Genomic DNA, 6,809 nt, shown 5'->3' on the forward strand with positions numbered 1-6,809 from the left:
ATAAATTTTGTATTATTATATTTTCATGTTAATTATTAAAGTTTATATTTCTATGTTATAATTGTATTGCTTCTTGCATCTGAGATTTAGAGGAAAACCCAAATACATGTGTGGAAATGTAAACATCAAATGATCCCTAGTCATGCCTCTAAGACTAGTTCATGTATTGATGATGACCTTGTTTTCCTGGTCATGAGAATTGTTTTTGTAACAAGGATGCTACCAACAGAGAACACATTGTTACCGGAACAATGGTGTTGGATAGAACCAACTTATGAACTACTGAGAGATATTATCGTTGTTATGTTGTCAATATTTTCATATAACTTGTTCATGATTACTTAGTTCCTTAGACCATGAGAATATCATATGCCAACAAGCCGGATGGTTACTTTAGGTTTACCAAATGTCACTTTGTAACCAGATGTGAATAAAGGTAACTTACAGGTGTACCAAAAACATATGCCACGGTATCGATGATTCAGGAATGGGATTTGCTCCTCTCATGATAGAGATACTCTTTGGGCTTACTCGTGTTATGGTATCATTATCGTCTGGCCATACACTTGTGGTGGTGATCACCGGATACCGGAAAGAGGACACGAGTAAAGAGAACGAAACTAGTAATGAGGATCACTGGTATAGTGATCAAGGAGTTGATCACGAGGATACTAATTATCTCAGCTCGGGTTTTGTAAACATATCGCGCAACAAAAGCGAATAGTATTCATAAATAAAGGTTCGCTCGAGAACTTCGTGAATATACGGGAGTTAATAAGGGTGTCCAGATCTCATTGTTAACTATTGTTGGGAAGGTGTTCTAGGACATGTCTGCTTATTTTAGAACCTGTAGGCTCACACGCTTAATGGGTGTAGGATCATAATTAGGTCTACAGGGTGGTGATTAGACTACTTGACCAAATAAAACCTAGCATTTTCCCAATTTTAATTGTAGGCAAGTTTTAGCAATAATCACAAGCCCAGAAACACCCTACAGATGCAAGTCTCGATAGTAGGTAGTGGAAAGTAAAGACATTGCATATGAACGTAAAGGAGGGGACCGAAGATATCAAATGCAATGAAGAGATAATGATTATTGGCGTGGTTCCGATAGGTGGTGTGCTATCGTACATCCACGTTGATGGAGACTTCAACCCACGGAGGGTAACGGTTGCGCGAGTCCACGGAGGGCTCCACCCATGGAGCTTCCACGAAGAAGCAACCTTGTCTATTCCACCATGGCTTACGCCCACGAAGGGCTAGCCTCACTCGAGGTAGATCTTCACGAATTAGGCGATCTCCTTGCCCTTACAAACTCCTTGGTTCAACTCCACAAGTTTTGGAGGCTCCCAAGTGACACCTAACCAATCTAGGAGACACCACTCTCCAAAAGGTAACGGATGTTGTTGTTGATGATGAACTCCTTACTCTTGTGCTTCAAAAGATAGTCTCATCAACACTCAATCACTCTCTCACAGATTTGGCATGATGGTGGGAAAAGGACTGGAGTGGAAAGCAACTTGAGGGGTCTAGAAATCAAGGATTAAATGGTTGGAGTGGAATGCCTTGATCTCAACACAAGTGTAGGTGGTTCTCTCTCAGAAAATGGATATGGGAAGTGTAGTTTTGTCCTGGTTGTTCTCTCTGAGAGTAGGTGGTGTGGGTAGGGTGTTTATAGCCATCACCAAAGATCTAGCCATTACAAACTTTATGCACAACTTGGTGGCACCGAAAGTAAATCTCGGTGAGAGCGACTAGTGCAAAAGATTCAGACGTTAGACGTTTCGGGGAGACCGCATGAATCCACTCGGTGGCTCTGATATGTGATGACCTAAGCACTTGCATAGTTTCGGTAATTCCGATCAATTTCACTCGATGATTCCAAAATGAACATGATTGGCTACATAAAGTTTGCGAGTGCACTTCGGTGGGACCGAGTTTCTAGCGTTTAGGGTGCGGCTCTGTCTTGAGTATCTCGGTGGGTTCAAATGTGTATGTTTCAATAATTCCGATCGATTTCACTCGGTGATCCCAAAATGAACATGATTGGGTACACAAAGTTTGCCCGTGCACTTCGGTGGGACCGAGTTTCTAGGGTTTAGGTTGTGGCTCTGTCTTAAGTATCTCGGTGGGTTCAGATGTGTATGTTTTGGTGGGACCAAGAATGAACATAGGGTTTTGGATAGATTGGATATTGAGAATGTGGTTGAGGGTTTTTGGAGCAATATCTTCAAGCACTTGAGCAAATGACTCATGATAAAAAAACCTCACCCCCTTATAATAGTATTGGCTTTCCTATGGACTCAATGTGATCTTTGATCACTTAGCCAAAAATGTAGAGTCTTGGAGCTTTTGCCATTGTGTGTCCTTTGCATTTGAGGGGTCCACATCCAGATGTCCTTGCCATACCTACGTTGAACTTTCCTGAAATGATCTTTGAATAGGCATTAGTTCAATGACATATATGTTGTTATTAATTACCAAAACCACCAGGGGATTAGTTGCACTTTCAATCTCCCCATTTTTGGTAATTGATGACAACATATAGATCAAAGCTTCGACATTGGATATAATCAATAAATAATATTGTCGCTTTGAGGAGTATGTGATAATCAAGAGCTACCCCTAAATTAGTGCATTATTTAAAATTTGCGTTTGAATGCAAATGCACAATCGATTAGGATCATGGTCACTCTTCCATGTCGCATACATCTTGGTGGAGCACACAAGATGATATGAATGAAATACATCAAGCACTCATAACCAAACATAAAGTGAATGATCATAGCAATAATCACAAAAGATGGATGGCTGACATGCATAGCATTAGAGTACGGTATGATCAATCACAAACATAGCATAGTCTCACAAATAAGCACCAAGAAAGTAACTGAAGTAGCACAAGCACGAAATCGAACGAGCAAAAGCGAAAGACACACTCTCTAAAAGCCCTAAGATCTATATTTACTCTCCCCTTTGGCAATAAGTTACCAGAAATTTCAAATAAATACAGAGCTAAATGTCGCTCTGGGCTCGATCTTCGGCTCCTGGCGATGAAGTCCTCTGACTTGCAGCTCCTGTGTGCGTCAATGGAGTGGAAAGAAGTGTGTTGGCGAATGCCTCTAATGACGCCTGCATGACAAGAGGTGTAGAAACTGGAGGGGCAACTGATGGTCTAGCAGCTGGAGCAAACACTATGGCTCGAGTGTCTGATGTCACAACAACAACAACAACAACAACAACAACAACAACAAACCTAGGCTTGGTCTGAAACTGAGTCGTGGTTGGAAGTGTAGTACCATCATCATCATCATCATCACTAATGCTCATCTTTGCTTGATCAACATCTTCCTTGAGCTTCTCAAGTGTTGTCTGGATCTCAGTGACCCTTATATCCAAGGCGTGTAACTTATCTTCCATGATCCTCTCAAGTTTCTCTTGGTTCTTCACGAGGTTAGCTAGACTTCGCTCAATCCTTTGAGATGCTTAAAGAAGATATGTCATCTTGTCAGCCTTGGTCTTGAGCACTGGAGCAGTCGAAGAGCTAGGACTAGTAGTGGTGGCAGCTCTAGTAGCCTCTGTCTGAGTCTGTGTTCCAGTCGAGGTGGGATGATAGGGATCCATATTCCACTTTGCAGTCCTCTTTCTCTGGCTATAGCGGTAGGTGAGGACGGTCAAGCAGATAAACATTGCTACCAACTTGAGAGTTGTCCTCTTCACTATCTCTACTATGAGATCCATTACCTTGAATCTCGTGAAGATGTCGATGAGTTACAACATGTTGATGGAGTGGCCTCGAATCATCTTGTCATCTCCAGACTTGGTCATAAGAGTGTGCCTCAAGATGGTGTTAATAGTGGCCAGCCCTGGCAGAAGGTAGTATACCGATCCAAACATATGTTTTGAAGCATAGTCTGGAGGGATAGCAATGTACATGTTGGCCATGGAGTTTTGATCCATCTTGGGCTTGTCGTAGACATCAAGATCATTCTCACCATCCTTGAGATCACCAATCAAAGTAGCCCATTCAGCTATCGAAGACTGACATTTGATACCTTCAGTCATCCACACAATCTTACCATCTGGATAAAAATGTGCAATGGAGTAAAATTGCATGATGAGCTCATCATTCCATGCAGTCAACTTTCTTCCAATGACTCATCAATCTCAATTGCCTTGAAGTTCTCATGCACATTGGGAAAGTTGTCAGGATATGCATCAATGTATTCCCAATCGACCCATCTCATGTCACTGACTGTCAGGCTCATATCAAGGAGAACAGTCTCATAGAAGTCTAATTGCTCCCTGGTGTGGAATGTGTAGTCGACGATAGTCCTCCTCCTAGCAGCATAGGGATTAGTGGATCTCCATAATGTAAAAGCATATGTTCCTCTTGTTTGGAAAACGTAGCATGTGATGTGTACTAAGCAACTTTATTCTTGTAGACACGTGTTGGGCCTCCAAGCACAGAGTTTTGTAGGACAGTAGCAATTTTCCCTCAAGTGGATGACCTAAGGTTTATCAATCCATGAGAGGTGTAGGATGAAGATGGTCTCTCTCAAACGACCCTGCAACCAAATACAAGAACTCTCTTGTGTCCCCAACACACCCAATACAATGGCAAATTGTATAGGTGCACTTGTCGTGGAATTGTCACGGTAGATGTCCTCGTGAAAGGACTTAGTCGTGGAGCCATCGCAACTAGGAAGCTTAAAGGGGTTAAAGTGGGACAAAGGGCACGAGGGTTTATACTGGTTCGGCCCCTTGCGGTGAAGGTGAAAGCCTAATCCAGTTGATGTGGAATTACTAGGGTTTCGATGACCAGGGAGCAAATCTGCTATGCCCGGCTCTCGATTTGATGTTACTTGCCCTAAGCCGTCGGCGGGTCGTCCCCTTATATACACGGGTCAACGCCCCGCGGCCTACAGAGTCCCGGCCGGCTCATAAACAGCGTCCGGCTCGGTGTCTAGTTAATCTTGCCTTACAACACAAGTCATGCCATACGGCGGTGTATCACTATGGGCCTTAAGCCGCCTACGAGCTTTAGACCCTTTATTGAACCGCCATCTTCAAGCTTGATATTGGGCTTCATATAATAAATCGTCATAGCGTAACCCGGCCCCTCCTGGGCGGGTTACACTGGTAGTTATATCCCCAACATTAGGCCCAAGATTGATTTGAACTGGTTCATGTCAATCTTCAATACCTTAAGAAAAAGCCTTCTGCCTTCTATCTGTACAAAAGTTATAACCCGCCATGACGTCATCTTCTGGATTCACGATAACCCGCCATGATGTCATCTTCCATTAAATTCATATTTTATTCTGTCATATCCCAACGGATCTTTATCTTAATGACCATTCCGAGAATCGAGGCGTCTGAGTAGCTGGATAACCATGTTTCGGCCTCCTCGTTTATCGCGCCCGCTCTGTCAGTCTTTTCCTTATAAATAGGCACGACCTTTAGGTCTTTCTTCATTCTCCCCCTTTCTGTCGTCTTCTTCCTCTCGCGACTCCACTGCCGCTCGAGCTCCGCCGCCGCCGCCGCCGCAGAGCACCTCATCCTCGTCGATCTTGGCCGCCGCATCAACCTGAATTGACCAGAGAATGGCGGCGATCCTCCGCAGTAGATCTGTATGTGTAAGTCTTCATCTTCCCGCACTTCAGATCTGCATTAAGGTTTTCAAGTTCTTCCGTGTTCTTCATCGTTTCTTCGCGGTTCCTCCACCGCAGCTTCTTCTGATCCAAAAAGAACATATAACTTGTGCAGTAACTGTTTCGCATCCATTTCAGATGCTAGTAGATTCCTTTCTCTAGTTCAGAGGCCTCATTAGAACTCTCAGACTCATCTGCACCAGATTTTTAGGTCTAGAACATTTTCTTTTCTGAACGACCGTTTGATCCAAAATAACAACTGCCATCTGTGAAACTTGTTTGTATGACACTTAGGCAAAAAATTGTATCTGTTAGATCCACCTAGCCATGGCGGCTCTTATTGCCGGCTTAAAAAAGGTAATGCTCAATTAATAATTCCGACCCCTCATGGTGGTTTAAATAACTTAACTGCTCATGATGCTCATGGCGGCTTGAATAATCTGGTATAATTAGCCATATGTCATTAGGCCCCTTCGTAAGCCGCCATCTTGAATATGATTTGAAATATTTTCTCGGGCTTAAATTTGAGCCGGAAATTTTTATTTTGTCATAGGCTTCCATCTTCATAATGCCGCCCAAGGCTCCCAAAGCACCCGTCACATGCAACTGGGTTAGATCCATCGTCACAGATAACACCTTGAATGAGTTTGTGAAGACTGGTTATCTGCCGAAGAAGGAGGTCATGTCCTATCGTGCTCCTGATCCGACAGAAGAAAAACCTCAACCCAAGGACGGGGAAGTTGTCGTTTTTATTGATCACATGAACCGGGGCTTTACTCCACCCGGCTCGAAATTTTTCGGAGACGTCTTGCACTTTTTTGACCTGCGACCTCAAGACATCGGACCCAATTCCGTGTCAAATATCTGCAATTTTCAAGTGTTCTGTGAGGTGTACCTTGGAGAAGAACCCAACTTGCTACTCTTTAGAGAGTTGTTTTATTTGAACCGTCAAAATGAACGTGCCAACGGGCCCAGCTTGGAGCTTGGTGGAATCTCAATTCAACGACGGAGAGACTGTCTCTTCCCGTATGCCGAGCCACCGAGTCATCCTAAAGATTGGAACCAAACGTGGTTCTACTGTTAAGACACGTCTCCGGCTAATGAGAACCCTCTGCCCGGCTTTCGCACCCTGCGCCTAGAGTCAACTCATCCCTT

This window comes from Triticum aestivum, chromosome 5D (genome assembly GCF_018294505.1).
Source record: "Triticum aestivum cultivar Chinese Spring chromosome 5D, IWGSC CS RefSeq v2.1, whole genome shotgun sequence".
Classification (NCBI taxonomy): Eukaryota; Viridiplantae; Streptophyta; class Magnoliopsida; order Poales; family Poaceae; genus Triticum; species Triticum aestivum.